This window comes from Cupressus sempervirens, chromosome 7 (genome assembly GCF_028749045.1).
Source record: "Cupressus sempervirens isolate cs-2001-9-10 chromosome 7, ASM2874904v1, whole genome shotgun sequence".
NCBI classification, from domain to species: domain Eukaryota; kingdom Viridiplantae; phylum Streptophyta; class Pinopsida; order Cupressales; family Cupressaceae; genus Cupressus; species Cupressus sempervirens.
In genome coordinates, this window is record NC_143124.1 from 682,896,291 (window position 1) to 682,913,797 (window position 17,507).

General features: G+C 47.3%; 1 pseudogene; it reads right to left on the bottom strand.

Moving 5' to 3' along the window:
• Nucleotides 1-17,276: 17,276 nt before the first annotated feature.
• The window catches only part of LOC149548496 (25S ribosomal RNA), a 1,136-nt pseudogene continuing 905 nt past the window's right edge, over nucleotides 17,277-17,507 (bottom strand).

The following is a 17,507-nucleotide window of genomic DNA, read 5'->3' on the forward strand; positions in this document are numbered from 1 at the left end:
GTACTTGTACTTGTTTTGGTGACTTGATGAATGGACTTAAAGAGTCGACTTGGTGGGGTCACTTCATGAAAGGACTTAAAGAGTTGACTTGGTGAGAGTACTTGGTGGGGTGACTTGATGAAAGAACTTAAAGGGTCAACTTGGTGGGGTGACTTGGTGAACGGACCTAAAGAGTTGACTCGATGAGAGCACTTGCTGGGGTGACTTAATGAACGGACTCAAAGATTCGACTTGGTGAGAGTACTTGGTGGCTCGACTTGATGAGCAGACTCAAAGAGTCCACTTGGTGAGAGTATTTGGCAGGGTGAACTGATGAATGGACTTAAAGAGTCGACTTGGTGGGCCGACCTGGTGGGGTGACTTGATGAAGGGACATAAAGAGTTGACTTGGTGAGAGTACTTGTTCTGGTGACTTGATGAACAGACTTAAACAGTCAACTTGGTGGGGTGACTTGATGAAAGGACTTAAAGAGTTGACTTGGTGAGAGTACTTGGTGGGGTGACTAGATAAATATACTTGAAGAATCGACTTGGTTAGAGTATTGGTGGGGTGACTTGATGAACGGACTCAAAGAGTCAACTTTGTGAGAGTACTTGGTTGCTCGACTTGATGAGCAGACTTAAAGAGTCAACTTGGTGAGAGAACTTGGCGGAGTGAACTGATGAACGGACTTAAAGAGTTGACTTGCTGGGAGTACTTGGTGGGCCGACCTGGTGGGGTGACTTGATGAACAGACTTAAAGAGTTGACTTGGTTAGAGTACTTGTTCTTGTGACTTGATGAACGAACTTGAAGAGTCAACTTGGTGGGGTGACTTGATGAAAGGACTTAAAGAGTTGACTTGGTGAGAGTACTTGGTGGGGCGACTTGATGAATGGACTTAAAGGGTCGACTTGGCGGGGTGACTTGATCAACACACTTGAAGGGTTGAGTTGGTGGGCTGACTTGATGAATAGACCTAAAGAGTTGACCTGGTGAGAGTACTTGGTGGGGTGACTTGATGAACAGAGTTAAAGAGTCGACTTGGTGAGAGTACTTGGTTGGGTGACTTGATGAACACACTTGAAGAATCGACTTGGTTAGAGTAGTTGGTGGGGTGACTTGATGAACGAACTTAAAGAGTCGACTTGGTGGGCCAACCTGGCAGGGTGACTTGATGAACGAACTTAGAGAGTCGACTTGGTGACTTGGTGGGCCGACCTGGCTGGGTGACTTGATGAAGGAACTTAAAGTGTCCACTTGGTGGGCCGACCTGGTGGGGTGACTTGATGAATAAACCTAAAGAGTCGACTTGGTGAGAGTACTTGGTGGGCAGACATAGCGGGGTGATTTGATGAATGAACTTAAAGAATCGACTTGGTGAGAGTACTTGGTGGGGTGACTTGATGAAGAAACCTAAAGAGTCGACTTGGTTGGCCGACCTGGCAGGGTGACTTGATGAATGAACTTAAAGAGTCGACTTGGTAGGCCGACCTGGCAGGGTGACTTGATGAACAAACTTAAAGAGTTGACCTGGTGAGAGTACTTGAAGGGCTGACCTGGCAAGGTGACTTGATGGACTAACTTAAAGAGTCGACTTGGTGAGAGTACTTGGTGGGCTGACTTGGTCATGTGACTTGATGAACGAACTTAAAGAGTCGAGTTGGTGGGCCGACATGGCCGGGTGACTTGATGAACAAACTTAAAGAGTCAACTTGGTGGGCCGACCTGGCGGGGTGACTTGGTGAGAGTACTTGGTGGGCTGACCTGGCAGGGTGACTCAATGAACGAACTTAGAGTCAAGTTTGTGAGATTACTTGGTGGGCTGACCTGGCGGGGTGACTTGATGACCGAACTTAAAGGGTCAACTTCGTGAGAGTTCTTGGCGGGCTGACTTGGCGGAGTGACTTGATGAACGAAGTTAAAGAGTTGACTTGGTGAGAGTACTTTGTGGGGTGACTTGATGAAGCAACCTAAAGAGTCAACTTGGTGAGAGTACTCAGTGGGCCGACCTGGCAGGGTGACTTGGTGAGAAAACTTAAAGAGTCGACTTGGTGAGAGTAATTGGTGGGCCGACCTGGCAAGGTGACGTGATGAAAAAACTTAAAGAGTCAACTTGGTGAGATTACTCGGTGGGCTAACCTAGTCACGTGACTTGATGAACGAACTCAAAGAGTCGACTTGCTGAGCTGACTTGGCCCGGTGACTTGATGAATGAACTTAAAGAGTCGACTTGGTGAGAGTACTTGGTGGGGTGACTTGATGAACAAACCTAAAGAGTCGAGTTGGTGAGAGTACTCGATGGGCCGACCTAGCAGGGTGACTTGGTGAGAAAACTTAAAGAATCGACTTGGTGAGAGTACTTGGTGGGCTGACCTGGCGGGGTGACTTGAGGAATGAACTTAAAGAATCAACTTGGTGGGCCGACTTGGCAGAGTGACTTCATGAACGAACTTAAAGAGTCCACTTGGTGGGCCGACCTGGCGGGGTGACTTGATGAACGAAATTAAAGAGTCGACCCTGTGAGAGTAATTTGTGGGCTGACCTAGTGGGGTGACTTGATGAATGAACTTAAACAGTCGACTTGGTGGGGTGACTTGATGAATACACTTGAAGGTTCGACTTGGTGGGGTGACTCTATGAACGGACCTAAAGAGTTGACTTGGTGAGAGTACTTGGTTGGGCAACTTGATGAACAGACTTAAAGAGTCGACTTGGTGAGAGTACTTGGTGGGGTGACTTGATGAGCGCACTTGAAGAATCACCTTGGTTAGAGTACTTGGTGGGGTGACTTGATGAACGTACTCAAAGAGTTGACTTGCTAAGAGTACTCGGTGGCTCGACTTGATGAGCAAACTTAAAGAGTCCACTTGGTGAGAGTACTTGGCGGGGTGATTTGATGAACGGACTTAAAGAATCGACTTGGTGGGAGTACTTGGTTGGCCGAACTGGTGGGGTGACTTGATGAACGGACATTATGAGTACACTTGGTGAGAGTACTTGTACTTATTTTGGTGACTTGATGAACGGACTTAAAGAGTCGACTTGGTGGGGTCACTTGATGAAAGGACTTAAAGAGTTGACTTGGTGAGAGTACTTGGTGGGGTGAGTTGATGAAAGAACTTAAAGGGTCAACTTGGCGGGGTGACTTGGTGAACGAACCTAAAGAGTTGACTCGGTGAGAGCACTTGGTGAGGTGACTTGACGAACGGACTCAAAGAGTCAACTTGGTGAGAGTACTTGGATGCTCAACTTGATGAATAGACTCAAAGAGTCCACTTGGTGAGAGTACTTGGCAGGGTGAACTGATGAACGGACTTAAAGAGTCAACTTGGTGGGAGTACCTAGTGGGGTGACTTGATGAAGGGACATAAAGAGTCGACTTGGTGAGAGTACTTGTTTTGGTGACTTGATTAATAGACTTAAATAGTCGACTTGGTGGGGTGACTTGATGAAAGGACTTAAAGAGTTGACTTGGTGAGAGTACTTGGTGGGGTGACTTGATGAACACACTTGAAGAATCGACTTGGTTATAGTACTTGGTGGGGTGACTTGATGAGCGGACTCAAAGAGTCGAATTGGTGAGAGTACTTGGTGGCTCGACTTGATGAGTAGACTTAAAGAGTCAGCTTGGTGAGAGTACTTGACGGGGTGAACTGATGAACGGACTTAAAGAGCCGACTTGCTGGGAGTACTTGGTGGGCCGACCTGGTGGGGTGACTTGATGAACGGTCTTAAAGAGTCGACTTGGTTAGAGTACTTGTTCTAGTGACTTGATGAAAGGACTTGAAGAGTTGACTTGGTGGGTTGACTTGATGAAAGGACTTAAAGAGTCGACTTGGTGAGAGTACTTGGTGGGGCGACTTGATGAACGGACTTAAAGGGTCGACTTGGCAGGGTGACTTGATCAACGCACTTGAATGGTAGAGTTGGTGTGGTGACTTGATGAACAGACCTTAAGAGTTACCCGGGTGAGAGTACTTGGTGGGGTGACTTGATGAACAGAGTTAAAGAGTTGACTTGGTGAGAGTACTTGGTCGGGTGACTTGATGAACGCACTTGAAGAATCAACTTGGTTAGAGTACTTGGTGGATTGAATTGATGAACGAACTTAAAGAGTCGACTTGGTGGGCCGACCTGGTGGGGTGACTTGATGAACAAACTTAGAGAGTTGACTTGGTGAGAGTACTTGGTGACTTGGTGGGCCGACCTGGTCGGGTGACTTGATGAATGAACTTAAAGAGTCCACTTGGTGGGCCGACCTGGTGGGGTGACTTGATGAATGAACCTAAAGAGTTGACTTGATGAGAGTACTTGGTGGGCAAACATAGCGGGGTGATTTGATGAACGAACTTAAAGAGTTGACTTGGTTAGAGTACTTGGTGGGGTGACTTGATGAACGAACCTAAAGAGTTGACTTGGTGGGCTGACCTGGCAGGGTGACTTGATGAACGAACTTAAAGAGTTGACTTGGTGGGCCAACCTGGTAGGGTGAATTGATGAAAAAACTTAAAGAGTCGACCTGGTGAGAGTACTTGGTGGGCCGACCTGGCAAGGTGACTTGATGGACTAACTTAAAGAGTCAACTTGGTGAGAGTACTCGGTGGGCTGACCTGGTCATGTGACTTGATGAATGAACTTAAAGAGTCGACTTGGTGGGCTGACTTGGCCGGGTGACTTGATGAACGAACTTAAAGAGGTGACCTCGTGCGCCGACCTAGCGGGGTGACTTGGTGAGAGTTCTTGGTGGGCTGACCTGGCAGGGTGACTCGATGAACGAACTTAGAGAGTTAACTTTGCGAGAGTACTTGGTGGGTCGAACTGGCAGGGTGAATTGATGAATGAACCTAAAGAGTCGACTTTGTGAGAGTACTTGGTGGGCCGACCTGGCGGGGTGACTTGATGATGGAACTTAAAGGGTCAACTTTGTGAGAGTAGTTGGCGGGCCGACCTGGCAGAGCGACTTGATGAACGAACTTAAAGAGTTGACTTGGTGAGAGTACTTGGTAGGGTGACTTGATGAAGCAACCTAAAGAGTCGACTTGGTCAGAGTACTCGATGGGGCGACCTGGCGGGGTGACTTGGTGAGAAAACTTAAAGAGTCGACTTGGTGAGAGTACTTTGGGGGCCGACCTGGCGGGGTGAGTTGATGAATAAACTTAAAGAGTTGACTTGGTGAGAGTACTCGGTGGGCTGACCTAGTCACGTGACTTGATGAACGAACTTAAAGAGTCAACTTGGTGAGAGTACTCAGTGGGCCGACTTGGCGGGGTGACTTGGTGAGCAAACTTAAAGAGTTGACTTGGTGAGAGTACTCAGTGGGCTGACCTAGTGGGGGGACTTGATGAACGAACTTAAAGAGTGAACTTGGTGGGCCAACTTGGCAGAGTGACTTCATGAACGAGCTTAAAGAGTCCACTTGGTGGGCTGACCTGGCGGGGTGACTTGATGAACGAACTTAAAGAGTCGACTTTGTGAGCGTAATTTGTGGGCTGACCTGGCGGGGTGACTTGATGAATGAACTCAAAGAGTCCACTTGGTGGGTGACTTGATGAACGCACTTCAAGGGTCGACTTGGTGGGGTGACTCTATGAACGGACCTAAAGAGTTGACTTGGTGAGAATACTTGGTGGGACAACTTGATGAATAGACTTAAAGAGTCAACTTGGTGAGAGTACTTGGTGGGGTGACTTGATGAGCGCACTTGAAGAATCGACTTGGTTAGAGTACTTGGTGGGGTGACTTGATGAATGAACTCTAAGAGTTGACTTGCTGAGAGTACTCAGTGGCTTGACTTGATGAGCAGACTTAAAGAGTCCACTTGGTGAGAGTACTTGGCGGGGTGACCTGATGAACGGACTTAAAGAATCGACTTGGTGGGAGTACTTGGTTGGCTGAACTGGTGGGGTGACTTGATGAACGGACATAAAGAGTCGACTTGGTGAGAATACTTGTACTTGTTTTGGTGACTTGATGAATGGACTTAAAGAGTCGACTTGGTGGGGTCACTTGATGAAAGGACTTAAAGAGTTGACTTGGTGAGAGTACTTGGTGGGTTGACTTGATGAAAGAACTTAAAGGGTCGACTTGGCAGGGTGACTTGGTGAACGGACCTAAAGAGTTGACTTGGTGAGAGCACTTGGTGGGGTGACTTGATGAACGGACTCAAAGAGTCGACTTGGTGAGAGTACTTGGTGGCTCGACTTGATGAGCAGACTCAAAGAGTCCACTTGGTGAGAGTACTTGGCAGGGTGAACTTATGAACGGAATTAAAGAGTCGACTTTGTGGGAGTACCTGGTGGGGTGACTTGATGAAGGGACATAAAGAGTCAACTTGGTGAGAGTACTTGTTTTTGTGACTTGATGAACGGACTTAAACAGTTGACTTGGTGGGGTGACTTTATGAAAGGACTTAAAGAGTTGACTTGGTGAGAGTACTTGGTGGGGTGACTTGATGAACGCACTTGAAGAATTGACTTGGTTAGAGTACTTGGTTGGGTGACTTGATGAATGGACTCAAAGAGTCGACTTGGTGAAAGAACTTGGTGGCTCGACTTGATGAGCAGACTTAAAGAGTCAACTTGGTGAGAGTACTTGGCGAGGTGAACTGATGAATGGACTTAAAGAATCGACTTGCTAGGAGTACTTGGTGGGTTGACTTGGTGGGGTGACTTGATGAACGGACTTAAAGAGTTGACTTGGTTAGAGTACTTGTTCTGGTGACTTGATGAATGGACTTGAAGAGTCGACTTGGTGGGGTGACTTGATGAAAGGACTTAAAGAGTTGACTTGGTGAGAGTACTTGGTGGGGTGACTTGATGAATGGACTTAAAGGGTCGACTTGGCAGGGTGACTTGATCAACGCACTTGAAGGGTTGAGTTGGTGGGGTGACTTGATGAACAGACCTAAAGAGTTGACCGGGTGAGAGTACTTGGTGGGGTGACTTGATGAATAGAGTTAAAGAGTCAACATGGTGAGAGTACTTGGTCGGGTGACTTGATGAACACACTTGAAGAATCAACTTGGTTAGAGTACTTGGTGGGGTGACTTGATGAACGAACTTAAAGAGTCAACTTGGTGGGCTGACCTGGCAGGGTGACTTGATGAACAAACTTAGAGAGTCAACTTGGTGAGAGTACTTGGTGACTTGGTGGGCTGACCTGGCCGAGTGACTTGATGAACGAACTTAAAGAGTCCACTTGGTGGGCCGACCTGGCATGGTGACTTGATGAATGAACCTAAAAAGCCAACTTTGTGAGAGTACTTGGTGGACAGACATAGCGGGGTGATTTGATGAACGAACTTAAAGAGTTGACTTGGTGAGAGTACTTGGTGGGGTGACTTGATGAACGAACCTAAATAGTCGACTTAGTGGGCCGACCTGGCAAGGTGACTTGATGAACGAACTTAAAGACTCGACTTGGTGGGCTGACCTGGTAGGGTGACTTGATGAACAAACTTAAAGAGTCGACTTGGTGAGAGTACTTGGTGGGCCGACCTGGCAAGGTGACTTGATGAACTAACTTAAAGAGTCAATTTGGTGAGAGTACTCAGTGGGCTGACCTAGTCACGTGACTTGATGAACGAAATTAAAGAGTCAAATTGGTGGGCCAACTTGGCTGGGTGACTTGATGAACGAACTTAAAGAGTCAACTTGGTGGGCCGACCGGGCGGGATGACTTGGTGAGAGTACTTGGTGGGCTGACCTGGCAAGGTGACTCAATGAATGAATTTAGAGAGTCGACTTTGCGAGAGTACTTGGTGGGTCAAACTGGCAGGGTGACTTGATGAACGAACTTAAAGAGTTGACTTGGTGAGAGAACTTGGTGGGTTGAGCTGGTGGGATGAATTGATGAACGAACCTAAAGAGTCAACTTTGTGAGAGTACTTGGTGGGCCGACTTGGCTGGGTGACTTGATGACCGAACTTAAAGGGTCAACTTGGTGAGAGTACTTGGTGGGCCGACCTGGCAAAGCGACTTGATGAACAAACTTAGAGAGTCGACATTGTGAGAGTACTTGGTGGGGTGACTTGATGAACAAACCTAAAGAGTCGACCTGGTGAGCGTACTTGGTGGGCCGACCTGGCGAGAGTACTTGGTGGGCCGACCTGGCGGGGTGACTTGATGAGAAAACTTGAAGATTCGACTTGGTGAGAGTACTTGGTGGGCTGACCTGGTGGGGTGACTTGATGAACGAACTTAAAGAGTCAACTTGGTGAGAGTACTTGGTGGGGTGACTTGATGAATAAACCTAAAGAGTCAACTTGGTGAGAGTACTCGGTCGGCCGACCTAGCAGGGTGACTTGGTGATCAAACTTAAAGAGTCAACTTGGTGAGAGTACTTGATGGGCTGACCTGGCGGGGTGACTTGATGAACGAAATTAAAGAGTTGACTTGGTGGGCCAACTTGGCAGAGTCACTTCATGAATGAACTTAAAGAGTCCACTTGGTGGGCCGACCTAGCGGGGTGACTTGATGAACGAACTAAAAAGAGTCGACTTGGTGAGAGTAATTTGTGGGCTGACCTGGCGGGGTGACTTGATGAATGAACTTAAAGAGTCGACTTAGTGGGGTGACTTGATGAACGCACTTGAAGGGTCGACTTGGTGGGGTGACTCTATGAACAGACCTAAAGAGTTGACTTGGTGAGAGTACTTGGTGGGGTGACTTGATGAGCAGACTTAAAGAGTCGACTTGGTGAGAGTGCTTGGTGGGGTGAACTAATGAATAGACTTAAAGAATTGACTTGGTGGGAGTAATTGGTTGGCCAAACTGGTGGGGTGACTTGATGAATGGACATAAAGAGTCAACTTGGTTAGAGTACTTGTACTTGTTCTGGTGACTTGATGAACGGACTTAAAGAGTCAACTTGGTGGGGTCACCTGATGAAAGGACTTAAAGAGTTGACTTGGTGAGAGTATTTGATGGGGTGACTTGATGAAAGAACTTAAAGGGTTGACTTGGCGGGGTGACTTGGTGAACAGACCTAAAGAGTTGACTCGATGAGAGCACTTGGTGGGGTAACATGATGAATGGACTTAAAGGGTTGACTTGGTGAGAGTACTTGGTGGCTTGACTTGATGATCAGACTCAAAGAGTCCACTTGGTGAGAGTTCTTGGCAGGGTGAACTGATGAACGGACTTAAAGAGTCGACTTGGTTGGCCGACCTGGTGGGGTGACTTGATGAAGGGACATAAAGAGTCGACTTGGTGAGAGTACTTGTTCTGGTGACTTCATGAATGAACTTAAATAGTCGACTTGGTGGGGTGACTTGATGAAAGGACTTAAAGAGTCGACTTGGTGAGAGTACTTGGTGGGGTGACTTGATGAACGCTCTTGAAGAATCGACTTGGTTAGAGTACTTAGTGGGGTGACTTGATGAACGGACTCAAAGAGTCGACCTGGTGAGAGTACTTGGTGGCTCGACTTGATGAGCAGACTTAAAGAGTCAACTTGGTGAGAGTACTTGGCAGGGTGAACTGATGAACAGTCTTAGAGAGTCGACTTGTTGGGAGTACTTGGTGGGCCGACCTGGTGGGGTGACTTGATGAATGGACTTAAAGAGTCGACTTGGTTAGAGTACTTGTTCTGGTGACTTGATGAATGAACTTGAAGAGTCGACTTGGTGGGGTGACTTAACGAAAGGACTTAAAGAGTCGACTTGGTGAGAGTACTTGGTGGGGTGACTTGATGAACGGACTTAAAGGGTCGACTTGGCGGGGTGACTTGATCAACGTATTTGAAGGGTCAAGTTGGTGGGGTGACTTGATGAACAGACCTAAAGAGCTGACCTGGTGAGAGTACTTGGTGGGGTGACTTGATGAACAGAGTTAAAGAGTTGACTTGGTGAGAGTACTTGGTCGGGTGACTTGATGAACGCACTTGAAGAATGGACTTGGTTAGAGTACTTGGTGGGGTGACTTGATGAACGAACTTAAAGAGTCGACTTGGTGGGCCGACCTGGTGGGGTGACTTGATGAACGAACTTAGAGAGTCAACTTGGTGAGAGTACTTGGTGACTTGGTGGGCTGACCTGGCCGGGTGATTTGATGAATGAACTTAAAGAGTCCACTTTGTGGGCCGACCTAGTGGGGTCACTTGATGAATGAACCTAAAGAGTCGACTTGGTGAGAGTACTTGGTGGGCAGACATAGCAGGGTGATTTGATGAACGAACTTAAAGAGTTGACTTGGTGAGAGTACTTGGTGGGGTGACTTGATGAACGAACCTAAAGAGACGACCTGGTGGGCCGACCTGGTAGGGTAACTTGATGAACGAACTTAAAGAGTCAACTTGGTGGGCCAACCTAGTAGGGTGACTTGATGAAAAAACTTAAAGAGTCGACTTGGTGAGAGTACTTCGCTGGCCGACCTGGCAAGCTAACTTGATGGACTAACTTAAAGAGTCAACTTGGTGAGAGTACTCAGTGGGCTGACTTGGTCACGTGACTTGATGCACGAACTTAAAGAGTCGACTTGGTGGGCCGACTTGGCCGGGTGACATGATGAACGAACTTAAAGAGTCGACTTGGTGGGCCGAGCTGGCAGGATGAATTGATGAACGAACCTAAAGAGTTGACTTTGTGACAGTACTTGGTGGGCCGACCTGGCTGGGTGACTTGATGACCGAACTTAAAGGATCGACTTGGTGAGAGTACTTAAAGTGTCAACCTGGTGAGAGCACTTGGTGGGACGACCTGGTGAGAGTACTTGGTGGGCCGACCTGGTGGGGGTACGTGATGAGCAAACTTGAAGAGTCGACTTAGTGAGAGTACTTGGTGGGCTGACATGGCAGGGTGACTTGATGAATGAACTTAAAGAGTCAACCTTGTGGGCCAACTTGGCAGAGTGACTTCATGAACGAAATTAAAGAGTCCACTTTGTTGGCCGACCTGGCGGGGTGACTTGATGAAAGAACTTAAAGAGTCGACTTGGTGAGAGTAATTTGTGTCCTAACCTGGTGGGGTGACTTGATGAATTAACTTAAAGAGTCGACTTGGTGGGGTAACTTGATGAATGCACTTGAAAGGTCAACTTGGTGGGGTGACTCTATGAACGGACCTAAAGAGTTGACTTGGTGAGAGCACTTGGTGGGGTGACTTGATGAACGAACCTAAAGAGTCGACTTCATGGGCCGACCTGGCAGGGTGACTGGATGAACGAACTTAAAGAGTCGACTTGGTGGGCCGACTTGGCAGGGTGACTTGATGAACAAACTTAAAGAGTCGACTTTGTGAGAGTACTTGGTGGGCCGACCTGGCGGGGTGACTTGATGAAAAAACTTAAAGAGTTGACTTGGTGAGAGTACTCGGTGGGCTGACTTGGCCGAGTGACTTGATCAACGAACTTAAAGAGTCGACTCGGTGGGTTGAACTAGTGGGGTGACTTGGTGAGAGTACTTGGTGGGCTGACCCGGTAGGGTGACTTGATGAACGAACTTAGAGAGTCGACTTTGTGAGAGTAATTGGTTGGTTGAACTGGCGAGGTGACTTGATGAACCAACTTAAAGATTTGACTTGGTGAGAGAACTTGGTCGGACGAGCTGGCGGGGTGAATTGATGAATGAACCTAAAGAGTCGACATTGTGAGAGTACTTGGTGGGCTGACCTGGCGGGGTGACTTGATGATCGAACTTAAAGGGTCGACTTGGTGAGAGTACTTGGCGGGCCGACCTGGCGGAGTGACTTGATGAACGAACTTAAAGAGTCGACTTGGTGAGAGTACTTGATTGGGTGACTTGATGAACAAACCTAAAGAGTCAACTTGGTGAGAGTACTCAGTGGACCGACATGGCGGGGTGACTTGGTGAGCAAACTTAAAGAGTCAACTTGGTGAGAGTACTTGGTGGGCTGACCTGGCGGGGTGACTTGATGAAAGAACTTAAAGAGTCAACTTGGTTGGCCAACTTGGAAGAGTGGCTTCATGAACGAACTTAAAGAGTCCACTTGTTGGGCCTACCCTGCAGGGTGACTTGATGAACGAACTTAAAGAGTCGACTTGGTGAGAGTAATTTGTGGACTGACTTGGCGGGGTGACTTGATGAATGAACTTAAAGAGTCGACTTGGTGGGGTGACTTGATGAACACACTTGAAGGGTCAACTTGGTGGGGTGACTCTATGAACGAACCTAAAGAGTTGACTTGGTGAGAGTACTTGGTGGGGTGACTTGATGAACAGACTTAAAGAGTCGACTTGGTGAGAGTAATTGGTGGGTTGACTTGATGAGCGCACTTGAAGAATCGACTTGGTTAGAGTACTTGGTGGGGTGACTTGATGAATGGACTCAAAGAGTCGAATTGCTAAGAGTACTTGGTGGCTTGACTTGATGAGCAGACATAAAGAGTCCACTTGGTGAGAGTACTTGGCAGGGTGAACTGATGAACAGACTTAAAGAATCGACTTGGTGAGAGCACTTGGTGGGATGACTTGATGAACAAACTCAAAGAGTCGACTTGGTTAGAGTACTTGGTGGCTCGACTTGATGAGCAAACTCAAAGAGTCCACTTGGTGAGAGTACTTGGTGGGGTGACCTAATGAACAAACTTAAAGAGTCAACTTGGTGGGAGTACCTGGTGGGGTGACTTGATGAAGGGACATAAAGAGTCGACTTGGTGAGAGTACTTTTTCTAGTGACTTGATGAACAAACTTAAACAGTTGACTTGGTGGGGTGATTTGATGAAAGGACTTAAAGAGTTGACTTGGTGAGAGTACTTGGTGGGGTGACTTGATGAACGCACTTGAAGAATCGACTTGGTTAGAGTACTTGGTGGGGTGACTTGATGAACGGACTTAAAGGGTCAACTTGGTGGGGTGACTTGATGAACGGACCTAAAGAGTTGACTTGGTGAGAGTACTTGGTGGGGTGAACTGATGAACAGACTTAAAGAGTCGACTTGGTGGGAGTACTTGATGGGCCGACCTGATGGGGTGACTTGATGAACGGACTGATAGAGTCGACTTGGTGAGAGTACTTGTTCTGGTAACTAGATGAAAGGACTTAAAGAGTCGACTTGGTTGGGTGACTTGATGAAAGGACTTAAAGAGTCAACTTGGTGGGGTGACTTGATGAAAGGACTTAAAGGGTCAACTTGGTGAGAGTACTTCTTGGGGTGACTTGGTGAACGGACTTAAAGGGTCGACTTGGTTAGAGTACTTTTTTTGGTGACTTTATGAATGGACTTGAATAGTCGACTTGGTGGGGTGACTTGATGAAAGGACTTAAAGAGTCAACTTGGTGAGAGTACTTGGTGGGGCAACTTGATCAACGGACTTAAAGGGTCAACTTGGCGGGGTGACTTGATGAACAGACCTAAAGAGTTGACTTGGTGAGAGTACTTGGCGGGGTGAACTGATGAACAGACTTAAAGAGTGGACTTGGTGGGCCGACCTAGTGGGGTGACTTGATGAATGGACTTATAGAGTCGACTTGGTGAGAGTACTTGTTCTGGTGACTTGATGAACGGACTTAAAGAGTCAGCTTGGTGGGGTGACTTGATGAAAGGACTTAAAGTGTCGACTTGGTGGCGTGACTTGATGAACAAACTTAAAGGGTCGACTTTGTGAGGTGACTCTATGAACGGACCTAAAGAGTTGACTTGGTGAGAGTACTCAGTGGGGTGACCTGTTGAACAGACTTAGAGAGTCGACTTGGTGAGAGTACTTTGTGGGTCGACCTGGTTGGGTGACTTCGTGAACGGACTTAAAGAGTCCACTTGGTGGGCCGACCTGGCAGGGTGACTTGATGAATGAACTTAAAGAGTCAACTTGGTGAGAGTAATTTGTGGGCTGACCTGGCAGGGTGACTTGATGAATGAACTTAAAGAGTCCACTTGGTGGGGTGACTTGATTAACGCACTTGAAGGGTCGACTTGGTGGGGTGACTCTATGAACAAACCTAAAGAGTTGACTTGGTGAGAGTACTTGGTGGGTTGACTTGATGAATGGACTTAAAGAGTCGACTTGGTGAGAGTACTTGGTGGGGCGACTTGATGAACGCACTTGAAGAATCAACTTGGTTAGAGTCCTTGGCAGGGCGACTTGATGAACAGACTCAAAGAGTTGACTTGGTGAGAGTACTTGGTGGATTGACTTGATGAGCAAAATTAAAGAGTCAACTTGGTGAGAGTACTTGGCAGGGTGAACTGATGAACGGACTTAAAGAGTCGACTTGGTGGGAGTACTTGGGTGGGCTGACCTAGTGAGCGAACTTAAAGAGTTGACTTGGCAACGTACTTGAACAACCGACTTGGTGAGCTGACACGGTGAGTGGGCTTAGAAAAGCAACTCAGTGGGGCAACTTGGCGAGCACACTTGCTGGGGCAAGGTGGTTAAATGACTAGGTGATTCGACTTGGTGAGCTGAAATAAAGAGTTGACTTGGTGAGCAAACTTAAGGGGTCGACTTGGTGAGGCAACCTAAATAGTTGACTCAGTGAGCTATCTTGGGGAGCTGACATGGTGAGCGGTCTTAAAGAAGAGGCGTCCTAATGAGGCAACCTGGTGAGGCAAGACGGTAAGTCATCTTGGTGAGCTGACTTGACGAGCTGTGAGTGGACTTAAAGAGTCAATTCTTGATTTGGCAAAGACCACATGGTTAGATGACTTGGTGAGTCGACCTGGCTAGCAAAATTGGCAAGAAAACTTATAGAATCAACTTGCTGTCCCCAGCTAGGATCACACTCCTGGGTCGACCCAACTTGGGTCACCCGACTCCGTCGCCCCAGCCTCGGGCGACCCGACTAGGTCACCAGAGTGGGTCGACGAGGGGAAAAAAATAAAAAAAAATCATGGCAGGCCCTGTACAGTGAAAAGTGCTAATATTTGGGCATTACAAAAAAAAAAAAACAAGTTACCTGCTTTTTGATCACGCACAAGTTTTAATTCACGTATTGCCGAGCTGACTCGAGGCGTTACACCTAGCTAGCCAGATTCGAGGTAGGGTAGCCAAAACGATCCGATTTGAGAATTTTCTTTATAAAAAGAGATCATGATAGGCCCCATAAGGCAAAAAAGAATGAAATTTTGGGAGTTCAAAAAAAAATGTTACCCCATTTTGGATCGCGCATAGGGCTTGGGTCACGTAGCATCGAGGTGCCCTGGGTGACATGATTCGAGCAAAAATTCGACGGTGGCATGAGTCGTGCAAAAATATTGGAGGCCATTAAGGCTCAAGGCGCTTCGAGTCGAGGTTGTCGAGGCAGGTTGGGTTGAAAACTTTGGGCATTAACCAAAAAGAAAAAGTTAACCGCTTTTGGATCATGTACACGGCTCGGGGCACTTAGAATCAAGTTGAGCACGGTGACATGAGTCGTTCAAAAAATTTGGAGATGACTCGAGTTGGGGCATCCGACTCTATCCGAGTTCAAAACTTTGGGACTTGACAAAAAAAAGAAAAAATAAAAAGTTACCCAGTTTTGGATCACGTAAGTGACTCGGGCCACTCAGAATCAAGGCGAGTGCGGTTACATGAGTTGAGCAAAAAAAAAATGGAGGCGGTTAAGGCTCGAGGCAATTCGAGTCGGGGTAGTTGAGTTGATTCGAAAACTTTTCCCGTTAGCCAAAAAAGATTTAATTGCTTTTGGATCACGTACATGACTTGGGGCACATAGAATCAAGTCAAGCACGGTGACATGAGTGGTTCGAAAAAATTGCAGGCGATTAAGGCTCGAGGCGACTTGAGTCAGGGTTGCTGACACGATTCAGGTTGAAATCTTTGGGTTTTAACCAAAGAAGGAAGAAGTTAACTACTTTTGGATCACATACATGACTCGGGGCACCAAGTCGAGCACAGTGACATGAGTCCTGCAAAAAAACTGAAGGCGATTAAGGCTCGAGGAGATACGAGTCGGGGTTGCCGACACAATTTGGGTTGAAAAATTTGGGCGTTAACCCAAAAAAAGAGATGACCTCCTTTGGATCACGCACATGACTCAGCGCACTTAAAATCATGTTGAGCATGGTGACATGAGTCGTGCAAAAAAATTGGAGGCAGTTAAGGCTCGACGCGATTCGAGTCGGGGTTTGGGTAGTTGGGGTGATTTGTGTCGGGGTTGCCGACACGGTTCGAGTTAAAAACTTTGGGCATTAACCCAAAAAAAAAAAGTTGACCTCTTTTGGACCAGGTACATGACTCGGGGCACTTACAATCAAGTTAAGCATGATGACATTGGTTGTACAAAAAATTTGGAGGCGATTCGAGTCGGGGTAGCCAACTCAGTTTGAGTTCAAAACTTTGGGTGTTAACCAAAAAAATAAGTTGACCAATTTTGGATCACATACATGAGTCATCTACCCTTGCAAAAATTAAAAAACCCGAGGACCCGCCTAGAATTTGCAGTCAGAAGATTTTTCTACCCTCACAAAAATTTACAAACCCCACCCGCTCAAAATTTGGACTTGGAAGAGATTTTTGCCCTCGCGAAATTTACAAACCCCACCCGCTCGAAATTTGGCACTTGGAAATTACGAAACCCTGCCTGCTCGGAATTTGGACTTGGAAGATTTTTTCGCCCTCACAGAAATTGCAAACCTGACCCACATGGAAATTGCACTTGTAAGACTTTTTCGCACTCGCAGAAATCACAAAACCCCACCTGCGGGGAATTCGCCACTTGGGAGATTTTTTCGCCCTTCCAAAAATCGCAAACCCCAACAACTCGGTATTTGGGACTCGGGAGATTTTTCTGCCCCAGCAAAAATTTCTACAAAACCCCTCCCTCCTGCCCAGAATTTGGCACTCGGGAGATTTTTCCGCCCTGGCGGAAATCGCAAACCCCACCCGCCAAGAATTTGGCACCTAGGAGATTTTTACGCCCTCGCAAAAATTGCAAACCCCACCTGCCGGGAATTTGGCACTTGGGAGGTTTTTTTGCCCTCGCGGAAATTTTCACAAAACCCCACTCGCCTGGAATGTGGCACTTGGGAGATTTTTCCGCCCCAGCAGAAATTGCAAAACCCCACCCACCGGGAATTCGGCACTTGGGAGATTTCTTCGCCCTCGCAAAAATTTTCACAAAACCCCACCCATTCAAAATTTGGCACCTGGGAGAGTTTTCCCTCCCTCGCAAAAAATTGCAAATCGCACCCACCCAAAATTTGGCACTTGGAAGATTTTCTCGCACTCGCACAAATTGCAAACCCCACCCGCCGAGAATTTGGCACCTGAGAGATTGTTACGAGCTCGCAAGAAAAAACCTTGAAAACCCCACCCACACCTAGAATTTGGCACTTGGGAGATTTTCTCACCCTTGCACAAATTACAAACCCCACCCGCCTCAGAGTCGAAAAAGGTTTTACAAATCGAGGCGACAGAGGGCTGAATCTCAGTGGATCGTGGCAGCAAGGCCACTATGCCACTTACAATACCCCGTCACTTATTTAAGTCATCTGCAAAAGATTCTTCTCGCCGACCGCTTCAAATTAATATCCAAGGTTGCTCCAATAGGCTAGTGTGTCGATCGAAAATGGCCAATGACACGGGCCCCTGGGAGTGCAAGAGCACCCCTACTGCAGGTTGCGATGCAGCTA